This window comes from Zophobas morio, unplaced genomic scaffold (assembly GCF_036711695.1).
Source record: "Zophobas morio isolate AGI-343-1 ecotype UQ-CSIRO unplaced genomic scaffold, CSIRO_AGI_Zmor_V1 ptg000024l, whole genome shotgun sequence".
NCBI lineage: Eukaryota > Metazoa > Arthropoda > Insecta > Coleoptera > Tenebrionidae > Zophobas > Zophobas morio.
Genome location: NW_026972129.1, coordinates 18,559,665 through 18,586,085, shown reverse-complemented (window position 1 = coordinate 18,586,085; position 26,421 = coordinate 18,559,665). Strand labels below are relative to the sequence as shown.

Genomic DNA, 26,421 nt, shown 5'->3' with positions numbered 1-26,421 from the left:
AGAGCTAAGATGTCTACTAAAGAATTGAGCCGTATTAAGGTATTTTTATTTTTATATTCCATGCGTAATTATCAATATGTTTAATTATACATATTTTTCTTTACGTAGACGTTTTATTTTTATATAACAGCTGCATACACGATTACACCAAATCTTGTTTCTAGATGCGTTTCCGCTAAGCGTTAAACTGCATAAGTTCATTAAGCTGCCTACCGATTACAAAATTAAGACTGACGTATGTCCTACGACTGCTAGAAATACACACCCAAGCGAAAATCATTACTAAAATGTCAATTTTAAGAATGAACATGTGATAAATGACATCTCCTAGTTAAGAAAAGGGTCCAATTGTTTTGTGAAGGTCGGCAGATCGTGCAGATTAAAACTTGAAACAGACAACATATGTGTCCATGGAATCGACCCCCAGTGTGTCCGTGAACATGACTTTAACAACTTTACTTCTTACAATTTGTCCAAATTTGACAAAACTGCCTTAAATTGGTGATGAAACTGCATGCCTTAATAAAAAAAAAAATCGTGTCGTTTCGATTGCAGTTTATTAAAAAGGGCGGTCAAAGTTCGAGCGCGAAGAAATTTCATCAGGAATTGATTAACATCAATCAGGGCCGGATTAGATTAAAAAGCCATCAGTTTCGGGCGGGGCAATTAATATGGTTTTTCGCGTCATCAGTTTAGACGTGAGCTTTTTATTGTGACGTGTCGGCGGATGAAAAATCTTGCGCGATTATGGGGAGCTTTTTGCGTGGGCTTTAATATTTTACATTAACAAATACCATCTGGCGTCACCCAACGCAGGTCCATTAGGGTTTTTTGGTGACAGGGAGCGGCCCTGGACAAGGGTAGGACATACGAATGAGACCTATTAATCTCGGAGAGGTAATTGAGGCGGCATTACACAGTCCATTAGTCCGTGGTGATCTGATACATGCGAACAGCAAGATAAACCCAGATAGGAACATGCGAGCTTTAAAAGCTTCTCGCGCTGAAAAAGCCGTCTTCCGGTTCGATCCGGAGGAAGTGTTTCCTGCCTTCATTTAAGTAATTTCTTCGGCGCGGAGCTGCTCTGACGAGAGCTTTACAAAAAGATGAAAACTTCCATTGTTGGTAGAGATTCTAAGAAGCCACGGATCTAAGTCTTCGTTGCAACTGAACCGACACCATTAATTTCCATCGCGCCGAAGAGAAAAGAGCGCCATGATATCCTGTAGCATTTTTAGCAAGATTTATTGTTTTATTTTTTTTTATATCACTTTCACTAAATTAAAACAAAACGGATTCATTTTAGCAACAAATGCATGTTGTATAATACATTACAATTTACTATATTAATTTTCAAAAAATGTGTACAACTCTTTCTGAGGTAATCGATGAAATAAATCAGTTCATATTTCATGTGTTCGGAAAACCGTGTAAGCAAGTTTAAAAGTAAAAAATATTGTTATTGAAATTTGCTGTATAATTTTCGGAATGTTTATCATAAACTTTATGAACCATCTGAATAAATAAATTTAGCTTATGTTCAATAATCCTTAATTCAATATTAGCTTTTAGCAAAATTTCACAGACGTATTTATCGTAATCTCTGAAATAGCCTCCAAAATTTAATGACTCAAAATACTTATTTGTGTACAATTAGAAATAGGAGTCTTTGAAATATTAAAATGCATCCAATGTTTCAAACTGAACACTAAAATTTGTTAAGATTGATTAAGATTGCCTGGTGCTTTTAAAATGGCTGAAATGATTATTGTCAAACATAGCTAAGAACCATCCCGATTAAAACAGCTTTCAAACAAAGAAAAACGTACTGAAATCGCTTCATCCCTTTGGGAGCTACGGTGCCACAGACAGCAGACAGACAAAGACTTCAAAGTTATAATAACACCTCTTTTTGCGTCGGGGGTTAATAAAAGTAGATACTACAACACCTCCTCCTATTATTATTCGTAACACTATTCATATCAAACTTTTCTCAGTTTTGAAATACAAACTTTACCCTTGAGATAAACCACTTTTGAGATAACTGATACCACAAATCGGTTTATATGTTATGTAATATATTTCTTACTTTGACATTTTCCACATAATTTACTATCACCAGCCTTCTTCAATGTTTAGTTATGAATGAATTCGAAATATTTTGTCAAATTATTCTCGCCATCTTTACTTACCAATATCACTTACGAAATATTATATGCCCAGTCGAAATGTACCTCGTTAAACTTTAATGACTTGAGACTAAGAACCGTTATAACATACACTGGATAATTTATTTAGAAAAATACTAGGAAAACCCAAACAGATTGTCAAAATTTCCAATAATTAATCTACGTCAATCAATTAAATAAAGTAAAAAATGATAATTGAGATACATGCTAAAGCATTTATTTGTCATATCAAAATACGGGATGTGCAAATTATATATAATCCGCTCTTTAGTTATCAAACTCTATATGTATTTTAAGATTACTGTGTAGATGGTAAAACGCTGATCAAAATTTTTCTAATCATCCGCAATGTGATGACCCCAAAATTTTACAAATAAATATTATATAAATTTAAAAAAATAACATACTCCTATATTTGTAGTTTACGAATCCGTTTCTTAATTTTTTACCCTAGGCATATGGATTTAAACTATTAAAATTTTATTTCTGCTTGCTATCACACGTAATTCTTTGTGTTAATTCGATGCACACATTTTAAATCACTATATTTATGTTATATTATTAATTGTATGCAAAATAGTTCGATTTTATTTTTGAATGTTATTCCAGTTTAGTTTATAACCAAACCAATTAAGCTATTAAATTTGATTTTTAGGTAACACTGACCTGCCAAATGTAAACCCTTTACACATCACTCACATAACTGCAATCGAACACATGAAATATTGAAACTTTTCGTGTTTTAATTCCACACTATAATCATATTAATTAATATGTACTCTACCAGAGGAGATATGATCCACGTTTGCACAAACACAGACTTTACTTTTCCCTGTTTGTGTACCGGAAAATACTTCACTGGGTTTTTTTTAAACCATCAGCTACATTTGCCCTCACTTTTTTCGTGACTAGAAGATTTGATTAAATTCGCTGCTGAAGATCAATAATATAAAATTCCGAATTACTTAACTTTGCATTTCAATTTGTAAACACCCTATTCCTGTTTTATACGTATTTCTTATTCGAACGCGTTGAACAATGATAATGAATAAGTAAAGTACAGGAATACGACGTTTGTTACCGATATAGAAAAACCATGTAGCGTCGTACACTAACGATGTTGCGCAACCACCTAATTTTACTTGTTTCATTCTTGTACATCACCAAAAGGGCAGTTTTTTTAACGCTACAATAGGTCAGATTTAATTTGAATTACCTCTGTGGATTTCTATTCATTCACTGGTATTTTTATCAATGGCCTTTCAAGTCCAATCTCATTCATTCCAAATAATTACCAGTTCTTTGAACGATGTCTTGCAACCAGATTCAGTCAGTGGCCAATTAGGAAACAGTATTGTCATGAATGAGTGGGCAAATTAGGCTAGCTAAACGAAATTAGATAATTTAGTTAGTTCGATTTCATTAGAACTTTTCTATGGTCTTACAAATTCCGTGTCAGTGAGCAACATTTTTAGAATGGCGATGTTGATGACACAAATTTCTAACCGATTTGTTGTGGAGGAGCGTCATTAAAAATATATAATTAAGATTGAACACAGACAGACTGACGGAAACGGGAAACGCATTTTTCGAGAAAAAATAATGTCGCGACTAGAAAGTTTTCTGAGGTGTTTCACCGTTTTAGAGAAATCATGAAACTTAGTAATCAAATCAGAGAAATAAAGAAACAGTTTTCTTTTTTTAACTTTGTCAAAGAAATACTACAAATTTTGCACTACTAGACTAAATGAAAGAATAGATTAAGCGAATTTCTGTGCAGTAAATAATGATGAACTGATTAAGAGCTATCGATGCAACAAGTCGCTTACAATTTTCATCAGTAATACAGGGGCGGCTGGTGCCAAAATTACAACGTCAACAAACACATTGAACATAGGAGAATAGTAATTTTCGATATTTAAAAAATTATCCGGAAGTTTGTGTCATAATTATTAAAACTTACATTTAAAGATATTGTATCGTTGGTAAGGTCGCGATAAAAACGGAGACCCAATCATGACTCATTTAGATTTTTTTGTTTACACCGTTGCCGTGGAAACCACGCCTCTAGTCGCTGGAATCGGGTCAGATTTGAAAGAGTGACCGCTAGCAGTAATTCAACTACGGGCGTTGATTTTCATTCTGCGCAAGTGAAATTGTTTAATTTCAAATAAAAATAATTAATTCAGTTAAATGTTTAATAAAAAATCATCCTCTGTCTTACCACGATAAAATTGTAGTGATTGTGGATGTGCGATTGTGAAAAAAATAGTAAATTGTTTTGTTTTGTGTGTCTCCTCAGTAATGAGTTAAAACTAAAGGTATGTGGACAAGTATTTTTTCAGTAATACCGACCCCAATGTACAAAAATATAAGAGCTTCATATTAAATAAAAGAATACGTGAAAACTAGAAAAATTTTCTTCGAGATCTCGAAATTTGTAAACTAAATTAAATTTTTATTTTGTTTTTATTTCTTTACTCTAAATAGAATTGAAAAACATTTCCTTGTGTGTAATTTTAAGATATTTTACACACACTAAAAAAAATTATGTTTGCTAAGAAAAAGAAAACACCAACCGAGATGGGTACAAAAAGTGTACCAAAAGGAAAATGGCAAAGTTATTCCAAGAAATATGTTACTAACAGTTCAATAAAGGGTTCGATTCATTTAAAAATATGGTATTCGGAAAAGCTAGGAAAGCAAGAAATGGCAAGCCAAATAAAGTGTAAGTGATCTGTTCGACTGCCAGACGATTAACTTTCTTTAAGGAATAAATTTACAGCAAGGGCCGTCCAGAAAATCGCTCTCAGAATAATCCTAGATTTAAGCAAACCCAGATAGGTAATCGTCCTTTGCTTGATAGTAAATAGTCAAATCGCAACTCAGGACATCGCATCTTTGGATAACAATTTTTTTTATTTAAAACAAAAATGGCATAGGAGGAAATCACAGGTAATCTAAATCTGACTAGAAAAACAGAAAAAAGAGTAATCTCACCCAGGAACTCATCAATATTATTGGACATAGTTCATCTCCTTCTCTTTATCTTTATTTACAAACAGACCACCTGGTGTAATAAATATACTGAGGTTCGAATTTTCACCAACATCCTCATTACTGTCAAATCAGTTTGCACGGCTGTTTTTCACTGATTCTTTACAATTAAATTTTTTCAACTACTCAAAATTAAAAAAAAAATAAAAATGCCATTCCTAGAAATTCCCGCTAAAATATAAAACTTGATATTTAGAAAAAATACAGAACAAGAATCACACACACGGACTCATAGAGTGTCCTTTAGAAAATGTAATTTCTCAAAGTTATATCTTCCAATTTTTCTTTTACGGAAGGCGAAAATTGTGCAAAGCTGGGAAGCTGCATTTTAAAAAAGTCATCACCGGCATGCAAATGTACAAGAATTTCTTATTACATTTAAGAACGCTATGTTGTTTGACTTGAATATACAATTTGAGTTTAAATTTTCCGCTAGACTTGTTATTTGTTATTAAAAGCCAGAACATTTTAATATCTGCAGTTAACACATGAGTACTTTGCTGATACTGTAAAGTTATTTCCCAGAGAAGAAAATTAGTAATTCCAAATATTTGATTGCAGCGATTAAACTATGAAAATAAATAAATAAGAAAAAAATTATCTTAGTTGGCAGGATTTTAAAAATTCAAGGCATGCATCCCTACGCCCTATGAAACATAAATAAGGCAACCCACAAGCAAACGAAACAGAAGACTGAAAGGTGAAAGTGAAATCTAAAACCATAAATTAATGTTTACCTAAAATAAGAGTAAAAATGTCTTTGATAACGTTATTAGCTTAAAAACACCTTTTTATATGTTGTTAAATTTGTTTATTAATTTTTGTGAGAGACAGACGCCCACTAGCCTGCACAAATCCCTTCACTCTAAATTAATGAAATTTTGCTCATTTTCAACACATCCCAGTGACACAAAAAGAAAAGCTTGGCTTAACATACTATTAGTTTAATTAAAAATAGCGGTATATAAAACTGCACTCGAAATTAAAATCTAATTTCGCCTGAAGCGGACTCAATTAGGGCGTCACAATGCTCCTCTGCACTTTGAACAGTTCAATGAAATACACAATTTCGGAGATAATTAAGAAATTACGCTTTATTCGAGCGTAAAATTGGTCCTTTTCATCAACCGATCCGCGAAATAATTACGCAACCGCTACTCCCGAGATGAAGAATGAAGAAACAAATCCTGGATAAGGCGCAAAACGCGGCCGGCTGAAAGCTCAGGTTCCGGCCTAAAAGCTCCCATAAAAAATCCGCGCTGTTAAGATAGCGTAATGGAATCGGACAAGGATCTTGAATACAATTTCGCAAAGCAAACTTGCTCTCGAGTGTTATCGTGTGGGCCATATTTACCTAAAAGTGGCGTTGCATGCCAGCTCAAGTCGCCCGAGCGTGCAATTCCATGTTAATTTAGGGAAACGTGGCACTTTCACGTAACGCAAAAGCTCAAAGCTTTCGCTCGAGCCTTCCGGCGGACGTCATAGCGAAGCTCAAGCTCGTGACGCGGCAGCGACTGACTGAAACTCCGGTTAAGGTCCGGACTCCGGAGTGTCAGCGATGTTCTGCAGCGCGCCGCCGCCCTGGGTCTTGCCATCTATCAAGCGGAGAAGTTTTTGCTTCCTAGTCAACATTTTTGATTGCTAATCTTGAACAGACCGAACGTTTGCACACAAATATATGGGGGTGCGTTTTTTTATTATCGGTTTCTGAAAAAGGTTTTATGGGTTTGTTGTTGGACGTCTTGAGCGTTTAATTGTTTTCGATTTTATTTATATCCTCGGAATGAGAACGGTTTTAAAAAGTCAAGGGGCGGCCATATAAAATTTATGGGTCACTACGAAAAAAGATGAGTTTTGCTAAAGTGTGTTTCGAATCACGGCCACCAGCCATTCCGAAATGATTTGGGAGCTGGTTTTGGTGCCTCAATTGGGAAAAACTTATCCAAGGCGAGGATCTAAATGTGAGCGTAGCCATAGATGTTTAAAAGCTCATGAAAAACAATGAGGATGATGATGATGATGAGATGTTAATTTTTTGCCTCATTGATAAATAAGTCTGTATTAATATGATAAAATGAAGTACCTTTGAAAACCTTAAAAATCAAAAATTCAGAAAAATATGTATATAAATTATCTCCATATGTAAATGTATAATATTTGTTGCTGGCAGTTCTAATTTATGGCGTAATAAAATTTGTATATCTGTTGAATGATATTAAAAAGACATGACAATAAAAAGATAAGTATATTACACACAAACCTTAACACAGATCAAACTTTAATGTATGGAAATATGGAAAATGGAAATAATAAATAGGTAATTTTTTAAAGCGTGTACATCAAAAATTCAACCGTATTCGAGTAATGAATAGCTTGTTTGCGAGGAATCAAAAAAATTAATAGGTAAGTTTCAAAAAACTTTGCTTACCCAGCAAGCGAAACCACGCGTCACAGTTTTCAGTAAACATAATTTGAACACATATTCAAATGTTCTTCTGTAAATATATGGCAGTAATTAATTATACTACAATGAATAAGACAAGCATATCTACATCTTAACGACTCATTATTCATTTTCATCAATATGCATGTTCTTCTCTATAATTACCTATTGCCGCAAATTTATCTTTGTGTGAGAGTGGGGTTGATTTAAGCTTTCCTAATCCATTTCCCTCAGTTTGTACTAAGTAGTTTTCTTGAAATGACAGCGGGATGCTGTGTAGTTGTTTTAGTTTTATTTAAGCTCACATATTATTGATTACAATTTTTCCCATATGCTGTTTTAGTTCGGGATCTGAAACACTGTACTCAAATATTTCTGCGTTACACACTACCGTTTCTAAATTTATTAATAATGTCACGTACAGGTTTCCTTTCGGTGGAATCCATTATTCAACAGTAATAATTCACCAGCCGAAACTATAGCCATATCTTTTTGAAACCACAACAATTTCAGCATTGCTTGCCTGTTGATTCAAAGTCAGAAGGCGTTACGTCCGAAACCTTATGCTTTTTGAGAAAGATGTGAATAATCTTACGAAGGTTACCCGTACTAAGCGCGGTAATATTATATTTCTCAGTGAAGGTAGTTTTAGATATTGTGGTGCTTCTTCGGTCATTTTCTAAAATAGGAATTTAGTTTTCCTAATGATTAATAATAATAATGTTTTACAATCAGACTAAGAGGTTTTTTTTTTTTGTTTTATGACATAATTATTGAGTAGGAATATAATTTGTGATCACAAGAATACATGTCGTCAATTCCTTCATATCATTACAACTAACTATACAGCGTTAATGTAGATCTCAACTTAACTTGTACTCATTAATCGACTGAAATGAATTTACTCCGCCGGTTCACGACAGTGGTCTGTGTTCTTCTGGAGAGTTCGCGATCGGCGTTTTCGAGGTTGTTCTGAGTCCTCAGTCGAGACTTCCCGCAAATCGCTTCCAGGCTTTTCTTTATTCGAACGCCGCCGTCACCGATGATGGGTCACCGGTCATCGCCCCACTTACTAGAAAACTCATAGACCTCGTATCGAGGCGGCGTATGGTTTACTTCGTAACAGTATCATAATGGAACAAGTATAATGAGTTTTAACCTGAAATACGGGTAAATGTTTTCAGTTTCGGCATTTAGTATTTTAAATTTTGTGTTTTGTAACAAGCGCAAAATAATAAAATGAATAAAAATCAGTATTGCCGTTCACGATAACAATGTTTTCAAACCAAATTAAAACTGTTCAATTTCACAAATTTAATACAATTGATCAAAAAAACTTGCTCTGACTTTGTTACATGTGATGTTTATGGCATTAGTTGGGAATTTAATTGGCACTATTAGAGGTACGTTACATATTTATTCCTGTTATTCTTAACTCTTTCCAGTACTCTTCTATAATCATCCTCTGTCATTCTTTTCCATATATTTGCTAGTCTTCCCCGACTTGTTCTTCCTATTATGATCCATTTTAGTGCGTATTATCTTTTGCAGGACTCTCCTGTATTTTAAATTTTAAAGTCTATGAACGTCATTACAATTAAGCCCCTCTTTTCTTTTGTTTCTTCGATGATAATTTGGTCAATACATGCTTATCTTCTTCTGAATCCTGCCTGATCTTTCCTAAGTTCCATATCTATTTTTGTGTTTATTCTTTTGTGGACAATATGTGCCAGGATATTGTTTATAGTACAAAGCAACGTTATTTCCCTCTTGTTATCACATATTTGTACTTTTTGTTTTTTGGGAGCTTTAATATAAATCCATTCTTTTATTCTGGAGGTATGTTTTCTTTTTCCCATATGTTTCTTTAAGGCCACATTTTCTGCATGGGATTTTCAATACATGTTCAGAGTGTAATATCTCCATTAATGGTTATGAAATGTTAAATGTAATGTATCTACAACTTTCTTTATATAACACAAGGGTAGTTTTTTTTTATTTTGATGAAATTGTTGCATAACATTTTTTTAAAAATCAAATCTAAATTATTTAAGGAAATTTCGAAACGCGGTTTTCAACACCATTTTCGGCTTACAAAACTTCAGAAATCGTACAAAATATAAAGTCGACTTTTTTTGTTAAAAAAACGGGACACAGTTTCTAAAGAAAGCTTGTGTCATAGAAGCTGCTAGACGCTGCTATTTACTGCATTTCAGTTCCAACAAATAAAGTTGAAAATATATCTAGTACGATTTCTAAAGTTTTGTAAGCTGAAAACATTGGTGGAAACCGCGTCCCAAAATTTCCATAAGTAACTGAAATATTGATTTTTCAAAAACGTGATGCAAAAATTACAACAAATGAAAAAAATATATATATCAAAGTGTTTAAAAACAATGCCCTCGTATTTTAAGGTGAAAGTTGGTATATTAATAATGAAGATATTACATTATGAAAATGTATTGACAACATCGTAAGGGCCAAATGTAGCGGCTCCTCTTAATAGAACTGCTATTAGTTCAGTACTGTTATTAATGTCAGTTTTCCACAATTCTGTTGAAATGTTGTCTTTAAGGTGCTTTGTTGTTTCTCAAAGGTGTCAAAAGGCATTTGTAATTCCTTCGTTTGTTGGCTTCTCTATGTCTATTTGTAAAATATTTTCATCTGATTGTAGATATTCATCGTTTGGATATTTTTCTGTATTTTCTTCAATCACACCAATTATGTTTGTAGTATTCCTTCCCTCGTTGCAGTTGATCGTCCTCTTTGATTATTTGTTGCTAATTGTGCCATATTTTCTGTCTATCTTCTTTTATCAACTCTACCACTCTCCTTTACAACTTTGTTCACCTGCCAATATTTTGCTTTTCCTCTATACTTTTTGTCTGTTCAGTTTGGCTTACTTAGAGGACGAAGAAATAGGTCTTCCGTTTCTGTCTGTCTGTCCGTCTGTCCGTCTGTCTGCCGTCCCGGATTTTTATTAGACAGACAATCTCCGAAAGTACTAGACCAATTGTTGTGAAATTTGTATTTATATTAGGAATATCATGTAGATGGTAAAACGCTAACCAAAATTTCTCTAATCATCCCCACCACTAATGCGATGACGTCACTTCAAAATTGTACATAGTAAATGGGTTTTAAATTGTATAAAATAACATAGTCCTACACATGTAGTTTATGACTCCGAATTGAGTTTTTACCCGAAACGTCCAGATTTTTGGAAAAAAAAATCAAAATCATGAGACAACATTTTGCAATTTAATATTGAATCTGCAAAACAGAATGCTTTGAAATCTTGTAGATGGTTTACAGTTATGATAAGCACGATAAATGTTTAATCAAAATATATTTACTTATCCCATCTTAAATGTGCAAAATATGATGAGTCTGTAGTTGTTATTTATCATTCCATTCATATCTTTTGGATTTGCATATACAGGGTGACTCAAAAAAATTAATGAATGTGTGAATTTATTTTATTGATTTAATCAGGAACTACAAAACCGAATGCTTTGAAACCTTGAAGATGTTTTAAATTTACAAGCATGGTAAAATTTTGATCAAAATGTATTTGCTCATATCCCCTAAAAATTTGTTGACGCCGCCGCAAAATTTTGCTGAAAAAATCTTAAAAGTGTAAAGAATGATGAGTCTATACTTGTGATTTATCACTGCATTAATGTTTTTTAGATTTGCTTATACAGGATGTCTGAAAAAAATTAATGACTGAGTCAATTAATTTTATTGATTAAATCAAGAATTGCAAAACTGAATACTTTGAAATCTTGCAGACGTAATTGTCTTAAATTACAAGTGCTATACAGGGTGTTCCTTTTATCCGTTCATGCCTGACAATTTTTGCATAGGCAACATATTATACACCCCAGAAACGACCTCGACCAATTTAATTTTTTTGTAATAAGCAATCATAGCAATCACAAAAAAAAATGACAGAGATTGAAAAAATTAATACTCAATTTATTTGAAAATACCCCGATAAACATATGTAATACGAAAAAAAAAACATAATAGGCATGCAGTCCTCACGTTTCCGACAGCGAGGGAAGTACTGTCTAAACTCTTTAGACCAATTTTTTAAATTGTTTTCCAAGCGTCTTCACTTATCCTTCATTTTCTTGTTTCTTCGTTGTCACCTAGGACTTCTTCTGCTGTTTTGCGTATAGTATTTTAATCGTTTTCCATTTTTCGTCTACTTTACTTTTTGGTGTAAAAAAATCTTGTTGGTTTGGTTTGCTTCGTTTCAGTTTCAGTGATAGTGGGATTTAATGTGAATGGGTTATCAATTTTCTGCACCCGAGAAGTTGCTTCGCTCTTTATTTCTGCTCCTTCTTCACTATTCATAGTGTATTTTTTCTGTTCATCTATTTTGCTCTTGCTTAGTTCCTGTATTTTTAAATCTGATCATTCGTTTTTTTGGGCCTTCTTTCCCTTGCGATTTATAGTTCATTTCGTCCTTTTTCCATTATTCTAGGTTTTGATATCCTACCTTCACTCTTAATCCTTTCTTCTTTTCATCTCTGGCCACACCTGTCATTTTTTCTTTTTCCATTTTCTTCAGTTCTGCATCTACGTATATATTTTTAAGCTTTGATTTTCCTTGAAGTATTTTTAACTTCTAACTACTTTTGGCTTGACTTACAGTTCTTTTTCCAGCATTTTTCCATTGTTTTTGTAAGTGTATTATCATTTTTATCTTCTTCAATTTCATGTATGTCACTTTTGTTTTCCTTCTCTATCTGTGTCTTCTTTAAACTTTTTTCTAATTTCCATTAGCATTGTCTTAATTTCTTCATATTTACTCTTGGGTGCTTATCATCTTCAAATCTGGATGGGAACTTGACTACTCTTTTACTTGCTCGAAACGCTTCTAGTTCTCAAAGGAGACATTTTTGTCACTAAGGAAAATTGGTAACAATTAGAACCATAGAGACCCAAATAAAGTCTTGTGGACACATGTCGTACTGGCCATGGTTTGTGTTACCACCCACCGCTGTTCCCAAACGCCAACGGTTAGAGTAATGCCGAAAAAGATTTGGTTGGAAGGAAGAATGACATCATGTCGTCTTTAGGGATGAATCTTAATTTTATTTGAGCATGAGCCATGGTCGAATAAGGGTAAGACGACAACGTGGAGAACGACGACATTCATAGTTCTTCATGGATGGGCATGTGCACCGAACTGTTGAGGTTATGGTGTAAGAGACGATTTTGAACAAGACAATACTGGATCACGTATTGCTAGAGTTTCTCTAGGACTTTTGGAAGAAGATGAAATCATCTTCTCCTTTGTCCTCCAAGATATCCTGACCTATCCCCAGGCGAAAATGTTCGGGATATGACAAGCACTTTACCCCGTTTTCCACAGAATCTGGAAGGAGTCCGATACGAAGTGGCATGGGATGAAATAATCCATGCCACGACGTGTCAGGAAAGATATTTGTACTTCTTAACATACAAGAAAAAAAAATCTTTTTCTTATGACTGCTGACAGATAACATTGGGATTCTCAGTTTGGTAACCTATACGGCTATATACGATTTTATCACAAAATCATGATCCCTTATTGGTCTTCTTTTATTTTTGTCACTCAGTGTATCTGTTGTTAATGTCTCTGTTTTAATTTCTTCATGGGATCTGGAGAAAAAAAATTGGAACATTAGCTGTCAGATATGATTGAAATGCATGGACAATTGTATTATTTGTATATGTGGATACAATGTGGTAACATCAAATTAGCACACAAAAAATTGTATAAAATCATTGTCTTGTCTCTTAATATCAATAATATTATTCAGCACATTGTCAAAACAAAATCAAAGCAATAAACACTGATATATTTGTACGTAGTAATATAGTGGGGCTTCCAGCTCAGTTTGACCTCATTTGACCTGAGCTAGGAGCCCCAGTACTTTTTATCGGACGTTTGTCACTATCTTGTGATCGGTTGACCTGACCCCGGGGACGGTCGTGTTATCCGCAGACTTCAGTTCGATCCCGACTATTTATTCCCTCATATAACTTAGTAATGCGTTAGATTTAAGCTCCGATTTTCGAAAGGAAGCGTGAGTTGGAATCCCACACCTGGCAGTTTGTTTTGCGTTTAAGTAAAACACATTTTAATGTTATGTTAATTATTGAGGAAATACAAAATACAGCCAATTGTAAATATTTTTAGCAATTTTTTGTTATTGGATATATGATTTTCACATACTGGGATTTCTTTGGTTAATTTCACACAGTCTTCTATGGCTTCCAGATTTACAATTTTGGGCCAATCTTTTCGTAGTGAAACTTTTCAACTCTTAATAGTGATGTGACAAATAAACACAAGCCTCCCTTTCAAGCGCCGACAGTACCTAAAAATCCATGCCACCTAAATGCGATGAATTTGGAGGCCACTTATATCGAGAGCTTCGTTAAATCATTATCGACTTTCAGTTTTATTGTTTGATCAAGAAAAATGTGTGGCAGGTTTGAAAATTAACTGCTAAATTACTGAACAACATATTTTCGAGATTGGCCACAGATTTCAAAATCTAGATTTTTTTTATAAAAGCAAACTATTCCTCAGTGTAGAATCTCTCTACCCTCGTAAAGAAGGAAAGTCGGGCCAGTAGCCATGTATAAATAGCACGTGGTTAACACACAAAACTCAGTTTGCAGTTTGCATTATCAGGGCGAATTCCTTTGACTTTTGTCCGTATGTACTTAGGTTTAACTGTAATATTATCCAACGCAGACTGCAGTGTTCGAATGCTAGAACTTAAATATTATTAAAAAAAAAAAGTATAACTTCTGAATTCCAGTGATTTTTTTTACAATGTCGAACAAACAATAGCATTTTTCTTTTGAAATTAAGAAATGTCACTTTGAATAAAAAAAAACAAATAACTATAATTTTTCCAGAAGACCCAACTAGCGTTAGTTTAGTCCGACGAAATCTTTCCCGTACCTTCTCATATTCGCCTACAATAATAATCATTAGTACGAAACAAAAACCTTTGACTTGTTTGTTTTCAAGATATGTCTCTAGTTTCAACACCCACGTTCACATGACACAAGGCAAATTCTCAAGTAGCCCAGTGATTGATCGCCAGGACCTCAGCTCCTCGAAATTTCTTTCAAATGCTGTCTGGTTTAAACACGATGCCTCCTATTTGTTGCAGTCCCTTATTGACATTAATATCAACTTTTATTATGTATTTAAGTTTAAACTGAACTGCACATTTTGTGATAAAAGATATAATGGCGAATTTTATTGTCCCACCAGCGATCGTTTAAAAATCGTCGCATGATAGTTTCATTTTGCCCCAAACTTTATTCTAAGAACTTTTCAGCAAATCTCTCGTAACGTGGCGTTTCGGGGAATTTATGCCATTTGTGTTCGCTGTTGGCCGTCTTGAGCGTTTAATTGTTTTCGATTTTATTTATATCCTCGGAATGAGAACGGTTTTAAAAAGTCAAGGGACGGCCATATAAAATTTATGGGTCACTACAAAAAAAGATGAGTTTTGCTAAAATGTGTTTCGAATCACGGCCACCAGCACATTCCGCCGAACCGATGTATAAATTTTAATCGAAAAGTGCTTTAAACTCGTTCATTAATTTTGTGCTCGTGTTTCGCTGTTTCATTTAATTATTAAAGTTTTCAAGGGGTTAGCAGTTTATGCTCATTTCACTGTTTATCGTGTTTTTAAAGACTTAATAAATATGCTTTTTACAAAAATAATTAGGTTAGAACAACAGATTTTGTAGTGTTTGTGTCTAAAAATAACAGATTATTATTTGCAAACAGATTTGCGGCGCTGGTGGGTTAATAGAGATTTTATAATATATACCAAGGGTCAACCTGTGTTTAAAGTACCGAGTTAACAAGCTTACTATTTTAATGGAACTAGGGCGTAATAGTAATTGCATGTGGTCGAGTAACATTTTTGATGTCGGTTTTAGTTAAGCTCAAATTAAATTAAATTAGACTATATTACATGTTATTATCCACTACCAATAGGTTTTTGCAATTGTTATGTAAATTATTTACAACGATTTTAATCCATATTATCCAATACTTAAATATTTCCAGTTTTTATTACAAATGTGCGTATGTCGAGCTCAAAGCGAATTATTACTTTCATCAATGACGTATGGATAAATTAGTTATTTGGATTTTCAGATTTTTTTTTGATATGATTGTCCGAAACAACGAAAAAATGCCGCATTCTTTATTATTAAATCGAATGTTATTGCGTGGGGTGGATCATTAAATCACAGAAATAGGGACATTTCACCCTAAATATTTTAAGTGAGATGTACTCTGGAGAAGGTAATTATCAAATTGTGGTCAATATTTTCTTGATGATATTTTAATGTGTAAAAAATATTAATTTTGAAATTGGTTAATTAAGCAAGCTAAATACAATATGCAACAGATACTATACCTTCAGGAAGGCACAAAGAGACTGTCGGAAGCAGGTAATAAATAATGGTATGAAATAAGCTGCATTAGGATAAATCGTTTGGATAATGATAATAGAGTATGTAGTGAATAGGTCCCAGTACAAACAGTTAATTGGACAACTCATGAAACTATTACATATATGAATTAGTTAAACGTCTTGTACTGTTGCTGCACAAAACATGACATAATCTTAAATAAGTTTTACTTACTACAAAAAATAATTTGAAAAATATATCTATATATCAAAAGTATTTACTAAGATTTTTATTATTTTTGGAAATATTTTGAACTTTTCAAAATTTATTTTCATATTTTTTTGTACACGCAAAAAAAAATAAAAGGACAGATAAAGTAATACAAAAGAGACAAACAGCGAAAGATAGAAATTAACTATTTTAATTTCATTAACAGAAATTTAACTATCACTCTTATAAAATTAACAGTACAGCTTAACTAACTTAATTTAACTAATAAAAATAACTCACTTTCTTTAAACTTAACCCGCCTTTAATTTAATAATGCAGCTTAGCAGCAATTTCTCCGATTCAAATTTCATATGGCAACTCCTGGAATGAAATTTTCACACATTACAAATATCGGAGATCTTGTTAATGTATTGAATCTGGATCATTTTCTACAAAATAAAAAGTGTTTTCTTGAATTAGTACCTAGTGAGTAACCCTATTATTTAACAAATTACATAATAAATTAATACAATAAATTATTTCTAGGAAATTATAGTTTAATATCTACAACAGCATTTGATAATAATAATCAAACCCTTTGGCAGAACAGACACTATTTTAAGAGTTTTCTTTGAACACGATGTTTAAAAAATGCATATCATGTAGATGATTAAATGCTAACCAGAATTTTGCTAATTACCCCCACCAACAAGTTGATGACATCATTTCAAAGAATTCTATGTTTATTTGATTTAACTGCTATACAACAATATACTCCTATAAGTGTGGTGTACGAATCCGCTTTGGGTTTTTCTCTAACCGTCCAAATTTAAAACAAATGTATAAACATAAATAAACACTTGAGCTTCACATTGCAATTACCTAGTGCTGAAGGACATTTTATCCCGTTAGTTACGTGCTTTCAATATATTTTACATTGTTTATAGGGCGCAGGGGCTGCGGAAGTGTTATTAATGCCGCTAGTTTTTACTTTACAGCGGTTATTTCAAAACGAAAATCGTAATATCAAATTTTATATATTTTTTAAAGGGCTGGATTTGTCTGATTCCTACTTCCAAGGGCGAGGGAAGTTCTGTCAAAATAGCCTTCGACCATTTTTGTTATGAACCTTTCCATTTACCAAAAAAATTCAACAAAATCGAAACGTGACAACGTCGCATCACTATTTCAAAAGTAAACTGTAGATATAAAAATCAAGAAGAGGATAATGAGAATATGTAAAAATATCTAACGTGTTTCATTCAAAAAACTAAGTTGTGTGTTAATGTCTTAAAAATAGAACACGGTGTACAGTTAAAAATAATTTTGGAATATAGTCCTCAAAAAAACGTGCAATCTTGGTCGGTGATTTTTTTCTATCTCTAAGAAGTCATAAGATATTAAGGACTTCGCGCTTCCTAAATCACTATGCATACAGGGTAATCAAAAAATGACGAATAAGCAATAAGTTTCAACAACTTCAAATTTGAAGAATTAACTTCGTTAAATTTAATTGACAGTTTAAAATTTTGATAAAAATTGTCAAAAATGACATCTGTCAACAGTAACAATTGACATTGCGGATCGTATTGTAGCAAATTATTATTAAATTATTAATAACTAATTATTTAACTCTATATTAGGCATACAATTCATTAAAACAAATGGCAATTACGAAGTTAATTCTTCAAATTTGATCTTTAATATTTTTAAAAGTTTGGTAGAAGAAGTTTTTTTTAGATATTTTTTTCGAGTACTTCGAAGCCTTCTTAACAACGCATCACCGAGTTTTCCGTCATTTTTTGATCACCCTGTATACGAAAAAATTAATCTTCCGTATTTTCACAATGTCTCTAACAAAGGTTGGTTGTAATGATTTTATGACTAACGACAGTGGTTTATAACAACGACTGGGGGCTACTGACCATCTTCAACGTAGACAATCACTTGAGCACGTTCGCTCATATTTTCATTCTTATCGACTAAGGGGGTCACATACGTACAACGGTTGTTTTATTTTTATGTGACACGTTACATTTTTGTGTCTAAAATGTCGCTATAAACTTATTTGTCGTTATACACTGACCTGCAAAAAAAACCGGCGACCCTGAAAAATTTCGTAAAACCACTTTAAAAGTTATTATTTTAACTAGTGATCGTTATTTTATTAAAGAACCATTCACTATTGACACATGATGTACAAATTAGCAAAAAAAGAAGAAGACAAATAAACGCAGAATTAAATTTAATTTAACAAAATAACAGAAACAGACCAAGTACGATACAAGGTGACTGCGAAATACATGCAAAAAAAAATGGGGAATAGCTCACAATATGATTATGTCACTGGGTAAAATTCACGGTCCTAAGTAGTAGCAGTGTCTAGAAAAAATTATTTGAAATTCAATGTAAATTGTTGTACTCGCCGCTGGACTGTTTTGTGACCTACATAATTACTACAATGAATGGAACAGAGCGAGTCGGTTAAAGAACCAAAAAAGTTACTTTATCAGGCACTTTTTTAATCGCAACGTGAAAAACACGAAAAGGGCCAGTTAGCATCGAGCGGTCGGTGAAATCGGTTTATGGTGCAGTTTTCCCATGCAGATTGTGTCGATATGGTAATGGGTGCATCAGTGGTACAGCATCTCCGAGATCATGGTACCTTCAACCTCAAACTCACGATCGTGGCCGTGATAGGACAGAAAGAAGAAGTTGGATTTTCACAGCTTGTAGTGCATCCTACATTAAAAGAATACGGCCACATCCATACCATGTTGACAAAGTGCACGGTTTGGAGTCCACTGATTGTTCACGTTGTGTAACTCACTTTTTGTCCGATGGAACTCCACGTAGTCGTCAACAAGTACGATTTCAAGAGACGGTTTTCGATAAATGTGTATCAGTTGGATGAAACAGTTCGTTTGTGGAAATCAACAGTGTCCAGAAATTATCGAAGAGCTTCAACAAGTGAAAGTGACACCCGCTACTCCGGTGTTTTTTTACCTATCAACAAACCTCTTGCGACGCTCTGACGCCTGTATTGCTAGTCAAGGACAACATTTTCAACATTTCTTGTAAAAAGGTAGTAGCATTCTAAGTTGCTCTTATTTCTGTTCCAATAAACAACGTAAAATCGTTGTGACAAGGACCAAACATCCGTCAGAATCAAAATTACCAAAAAACTTTCACACTGACCTTTAACGATGAATGAGTAAATGAATGAACGAATGATAAGCAGCAAAAAGTCGGTTTTACTTTTAATTGAAACTGAAAGTGTTTAGGTCGTTTTTATTCGAACGTTTTTCCAACTCTGTTTACAAGGTGGCTCAGTGCCTTCGTATCGAGAGTGGTTCATGGGGGTTTTGCCCCATTCGATTTTTAATTTCTTTTTTCTGTATTTCGGCTCTACTAGGGTGGGGGATGCCGTGGTTAAAATATTTGCGCTTATTTCGCAGTCACCCTGTATTTTCTAAAAAAAAAAAAACAATAAAGGAGGCTGTTGTAAACAGTGTTTTTCATCATTTGCAGGACGAAGCAGACGAAAAGGACGAAATAGACGAAAAGGACGAAGGACGAAAAGGCCGAAAGACGAAAAGGACGAAGCACGAAAAGGTCGAAAAACGAAAAAGCCGATAAGGACGAAGGACGAAAAGGACGAAGGGCCAAAAGGACGAAGGACGAAAAGGACGAAGGACGAAGGACGAAATGGACGAAGGACGAAAAAGACGAAGGACGAAAAGGACGAAGGACAAAAAGGGACGAAAAGGATGAAGGACGAAAGAAACGAAGGAAGAATGGGACGACGGAAGACAAAATGGACGAAGGACGAAAAGGACGAAAAGGACGAAGGACGTAAAAGACGAAGGACGGAAAAGACGAAGGACGGAAAAGACGAAGGACGAAAAGGGCGAAGGACAAAAAAGACGAAGGACGGAAATGATGAATGATGAGACGGACGAAGGACGAAAAGGACGAAGGACGAAAAGGACGAAGGACGAAAAGGACGAAGGACGAAAAGGACGAAGGACGAAAAGGACGAAGGACGAAAAGGACGAAGGACGAAACGGACGAAGGACCAAAAGGACGAAGGACGAAAAGGACGAAGGACGAAAAGGACGAAGGACGAAAAGGACGAAGGACGAAAAGGACGAAGGACCAAAAGGACGAAAAGGACGAAGGACGAAAATGACGAAGGACGAAAAGAACGAAGGACGAAGAGGACGGAAGACAAAAAGGACGTAAGAGGAAAAGGACGAAGGACGAAAAGGACAAAATGGACGAAGGACGAAAAGGACGAAAAGAACGAAAGACGAAAAGGACGGAAAAGACGAAGGACGAAAGGAGTGAAAAACGAAAAGTACGAAGGACGGAAATGACGAAAGACGAAAAGGACCAAGGACGAAAAGGACGAAGGACGAAAAGGACGAAGGACGAAAAGGGCCAAGGACGAAAAGAACCAAGGACGAAAAGGACGTAGGACGAAAAGGACGATAAAGACGAAGTACGAAAAGGACCAGAACGAAAAGGACGAAGTACAAAAAGGTCGAAAAGGACGAAGGTTTCTTCTCAGAAGTTTAATTGTTTAAATTTTTCAGCAGATATAAAAATGCCAAACATAACGTTATTACCGTTATATTAACGTTCACAAAAATATTATTCTCCAAATATTTCTAAATTAAAAAAAAATAAAGACTGTTTCTGAGAGCTAGTATCATAATTTTTTTTTCCATCGTATGTATTCACAAAATGCTGATAATAGCGCACCACACAATTTATTTATTTATTTAATAATTGTCTCAAACGTCAAAATCAGCAGAGAGGATTAAAAAAAAAATTCTGATATATAATTATACTTCTTAATAAATGTGTTCCTTTGGGTACAAAATACAAGTAATTTTAAATTATTTGAAATATCTTGATATTATCTAACGTCATTGATTTTTTGGAATGCATAAATAAATATATTATATTATATTTATACCGGGTGATTTAAATGAACTTAACACCATAAAGTTATTTTAACCATTTTTCTTGTTACACTTGAGAATTACTGATAAGAGTTGGAAATACGGTTTAATTTTGGAAACATGTTTAAAATAAACTTTATTTAAATGCACAAAAATTGCTCAAAATGTTCTAAACAAAGTCGAAATCTTCTTTTTAGATTTCAAAAGACATTAAATAAACATTGAAGTGATAGAGCCTCATAAACTTCAATAACATAGTTTGCCAAACTGCAAAAAATCGATCTGGAGATGGCCACAAAGTAACCGAAATCAAGCGTTCATCAAAATATTCTTTAAGATCATGAGCCGTAGCACCATCCTGCCGATATCACTCTGAATTTATGGTTGTTTCGAAAAACATGGGTATTAATCGCGTAGAGGAAATCCTTTTTGAGGATGCAAACCAACTTCTTCAAATTAACGGGGATTTACAGCTGATCATATTCTCATATTCTGAGACTTTGCAAATCCACCCCTGGGATTCTGACTAAGACACTTTATTTTTTTTTGCTTTGGGGCCTGTTCTTCCAAAATTAAGCACAATAACTTGAAAACATTAACACACTTTTTGATAATGAATATATCCATTCGATTGGGGTTTTTATTTTTTTGAAAGATATACAGACTTATCTACCCAGCTAAGTGAAATGAGTAAAGTTCATTTGAATCACCCAGGATATTAAATGTTTCCATTCGATACTCCAGCTGTTGTTTGGAAAGCAAAAACAGTCATATACATTTAAAAAAATATAAAAAGAAACTACATTACGTTAAAAGCTCCAAGTGGAAGTGACGCTATAAAATTTATCCAGAATATATCTGATGAAAGAGAAAAAAGTAACAGAAATTTGTTATGTGGAAAATAGGTACATTCTTCAAATTTTATGGACAGTTTACTTCATCGCTGAACTTCTAAAATAATAAAAATAAAAAAGTAAGCCCTACGAGCTTACAATATTTCTCCATTATGATTTCCACTTTTCTCTTCTTATTTTCGTCCAGCACCGGAATGTCAGCTGTTACAACATTAATGGTAAGTTAAACCGCTTCCAGAACTTTTCAACTCAACGAAAGGTTGCTGTGCAATTTTCTGTTACATTATTGTCTCACAGGTTTAAAATATGTCCAAATCCGTGTTCTCCTCCAGATGCTTATGTTCACGGTTGCGTAAAGAATTACTTATCCCGACATGACAGTTGCGTATTCTCAAATTCAACAGAAATCTGCTTATCTTTCACATGGGTGATGTGCAAAGGCGCACATTCCTAAAAGGTTTGTTTAAATGAAATCAAGAATTACGACGGAATAAGGAAAATAAACCGCCCTTGAGATAGACTTCTTGTCATAGAAATTCACATCTGAAGAAGGCAGTAGCTTCAAGCAATCGGGCACATCTGGCTGGAGCATGGCGGGGATGTCATGTTACCCATGTGGAGAATAAATAGAATAATAAAATAGATATGTCTCTGTCAGTGGCTGTTGCCTGAAAAAATTTAAAGACTCTGGAATCTCATCCTCTCATCCTTTTATGTTGATGGTCCGAGCTAAATTTCTCATTTTCCTTAACAATGAAACGTTGGATACGAGACAGCATCAAACGATAAGATAATCAACGAAAAATTAGTTAACCGGCAAAAATCATTTGTGCATCTTAGAAAATACAAAAAATTTTTAGCTACGCGATCATAAAATTCATACTGTCTTTAATGTTAAAACTCCAGTTCAACTTAGACAATAGTGCAGGTCAAAAGCCATTGTAGGAACACTGCTGAAGTCTTTAATAATGTACCAGCATCATTTCGTTACAACATTGGCGTATCAGACTCAGCATAATAGGTATAATGTATACTTGGAGTTTCGCAATGTCTGAGACGTGTTCAAAATCTCTCTCAACATGATGTTAACACATCAGGCACTTGCACACAACATTTTCAGAAATAACTAACCGATCGAAGTTAAAATGCAATTTCCAAATATCTGTACTCAACGCTGAAGTTAACTTAACACTTACATAATAATATTTTAAGTTCTAAATGACCTTTTCGCCTAGAGAAACAAAATCCTGTTTTAACGGGCATTAGTTCAGGATATCAGATTTGTAAGAAATGGAATAAAGGAATAAAGACAAATCACCACGAAGACTTTCGGTCAATGTGATGTAAGGAATAGGTTAAAACAAAGTCCGAATAAATCATTAACAAAATTACATTTGTACCCATATTGAATATCAAAAAGACCTGTTGGAGCTATTTATTATTAATGAATTACATGTAACGAATTAGAATTTGATTAATTCCAGCAAGATGGTGCAACAGTACATACTGCGCCCAGAAATTCAGAATATTTGCAGCAATTTTTTGATAACCGGATCATCAGTAGAGGTTTGCAGAATGCATGACCTGCACGATCTCCTGATTTAACGCCACTTGATTTTTATTTATCTAATTACTTGAAACATGAAGTTTTCAGAAGAATATATATTTGAGACTAAACGTAAAAGGGTTAAATCACATTTTTTGTGACTGATTTATATTTTGAGTGTAAAAGTAAATTTTATGTAAGAACATTATTGTTACAAGCCGCAAAATTCTTTAATCCATTTTTTTTTCAACGAGTGCTAGATATATGAATGATTTATAGATACTAATTTCAAGGTTATTTTATGTTTCTACAATATGAAAAAGTAGGTCTTCCGCTTGCGCCTGTTCGTCATATGTTACCGATTTTATGAGATAAATATTTTCCGAAATTACTAAACACCATGCAGTTGCTAAAGCTAAAAGCTGTCTGTATATACCGATTAAAAATATGATGACATCATCTCAAAATTTTACTAAGTAAATCCTATCTGAAATACAAAAAATAATGTTTCTATATACATTTTTGGAAAAAAAGTCAAAATAATACATCAAGGCCTTACTATTTATAATACAAACAACGAAACTAACGGCTCTGAAATTTTGTATATGATTTAAGGTCATCGTGAACATGGCATCGTTAATTAGAATTTACCTGCTTTTTTTGACATGTATGCATATTTTTTCAAAAGTTGATGACGCCTTCACAAAATTTTATTAAGAAAATCTTCTCTGAAGATTATCAATATAAAATTTAATGTATTTAAAACAACCAATCAAGGGGAAAGACGTATTTATTAGGTATCAGTGCATGCTTAACTTCGATTATTTATGTTTATACATGGAAATTTATTACTTAAGCTACAATCGGGCTAAACGTTTTAAATATTATTATCATAACTCTTATTTTATTATTATTAAATATAGTCGAGTGCAAGATTATTGTATTTTCAATTTAGGAGGAATAAATAACGCCCCCGTAACTCCTAGCCCGTGAGGGTGCAAATTCCAAGGGGGCGCGGTTTGCAAAAGAGAATACAATATGAATAAATATATTCAAGTAGATAACTAACGGGAAACAATGTAGATATTCTCAATTTCTCAGTACATGCTTAACTTCGACATGTTTATACTTCGAAAGAATTCATCTATCAGCGGTTAAAGGAAAATGAAATTTGATTTATTTTGTATCCTCGACGCAAATGAGAAGACTACTTAATTGATTAAGTACACTCAGTCTTTTTCCTACGAAACTGGATTTTAAGCATAAACACTCGTAAATTTGAAGAACATTTATTCGACAAAATTGTATAATGAGAGAGCATTTGGTCTTGCAGTTTCAAAGTTAAATTACAAAATGTTATTAATTCTTTTTCCAAAAGGCCAGATTTATGAACCACGCGTGCAGAAGTACCCTGTTTTATCAATTCTAAAGAACATTTACTAATGTATATTTTGGAGATACGTCATCTTATTATTGGTGAAAATGCTTAGTGAAATTTTGGTTAGTGTTTTACCATCTAGATAATATTCCTAATATACATATAAAATTTGATGACAATCGGTCTAGTAGTTTCGGAGATTATCTGTCTCAAAAATTCGGACAAATAGCAGTCAGACAGACAGACAGACGGAAACGGAAAATATATGTTTTCGTACTGTAGGGCCCAAGAAAACATCAAATTTGGCCAGTCGCTCAGATTCGATTATAATATTCCTCAACTGACGCTCGAGAATTTTTAGGCGACTTTTTCAAAAATGAAATTTTCCATTATGACGTTTCGACCCAGTTTTGACGATTTTCGAAATTTAACTAAACATATTTTCTTGTAGCAGAAGTCACTTCCGGCCTCATTTCTTCGATAACTCCAACCGTTTTTCCAGAATTGCCCATTGAAATATCCTAATTTTTATTTATTTTTTTTAAATTTCACTCCGATTATTTCGAAAATAATGCTCCTTGACCCTAAACACGCTATATTTTTGGAATTAGCACGTCAAGATCTATAGCCCTAAATTTTTTAAGAATTTTTTTACGACTTTTTAAAAAATTAAACTTTGCACCATGTATGCAAATTTGGACCCATTTTCGACGATTTTCGAAATTTAACTAAATAAATTTTCCTGTAGATTTCGGGAAGAAGTCACTTCCGAACTCATTTCTTCGATAACTAAATATTACTATTTTTAAAAATTTCAATAAATCCGAATTTCACACGAATATTTTGAAAATATTGCTCCGTGACCCTAAACACGCTATATTTTTGAAATTAACACGTCAAGGTCTATAGCCTTAATTTTTTGAGAAATTTTAACACTAGGAGGACGGCGTTTAACGCATACCTCTACGGACGGCTTGCGGTCATTTGACCGCTGTACTTTTTTTCAGTAAAACATGGCCAATAGCATAAATACTTTTTTAAAATTAATTGAATAAGTAAATTACAGTAACATAAACATTAGAAAGTGGAAATCATAAATGAAACTTACGATTACAAGCAATTTGCATAGAAGAAATTTGTCACTTTATAACATTTTCCGCATAAATTATTTTTGCATCTATCACGCGTTCGGTTTGCTTTATTGCGGCATTTAGTTGCATGGCATTGTTTTCTTTTTTCTGTGAACTTTTTCTTAGGCAGTAGGTCATTTTTATTAGTTTGACCTGACCTGACCCAACATCACTTACTGCGAGTTCTTTT

At 33.6% G+C, this 26,421-nt stretch overlaps 1 protein-coding gene across 1 annotated transcript in view; it reads right to left on the bottom strand.

The window, feature by feature from the left end:
- Positions 1-6,736, bottom strand: part of LOC135135388 (uncharacterized) — a 218,695-nt gene extending 211,959 nt beyond the window's left edge. The window contains exon 1 of the mRNA XM_064064416.1: positions 6,601-6,736. The gene's annotated coding sequence lies outside the window, so the exon portion shown is untranslated. The remainder of the gene's footprint in view (positions 1-6,600) is intronic.
- Between the last annotated feature and the right edge of the window lie 19,685 nt (positions 6,737-26,421).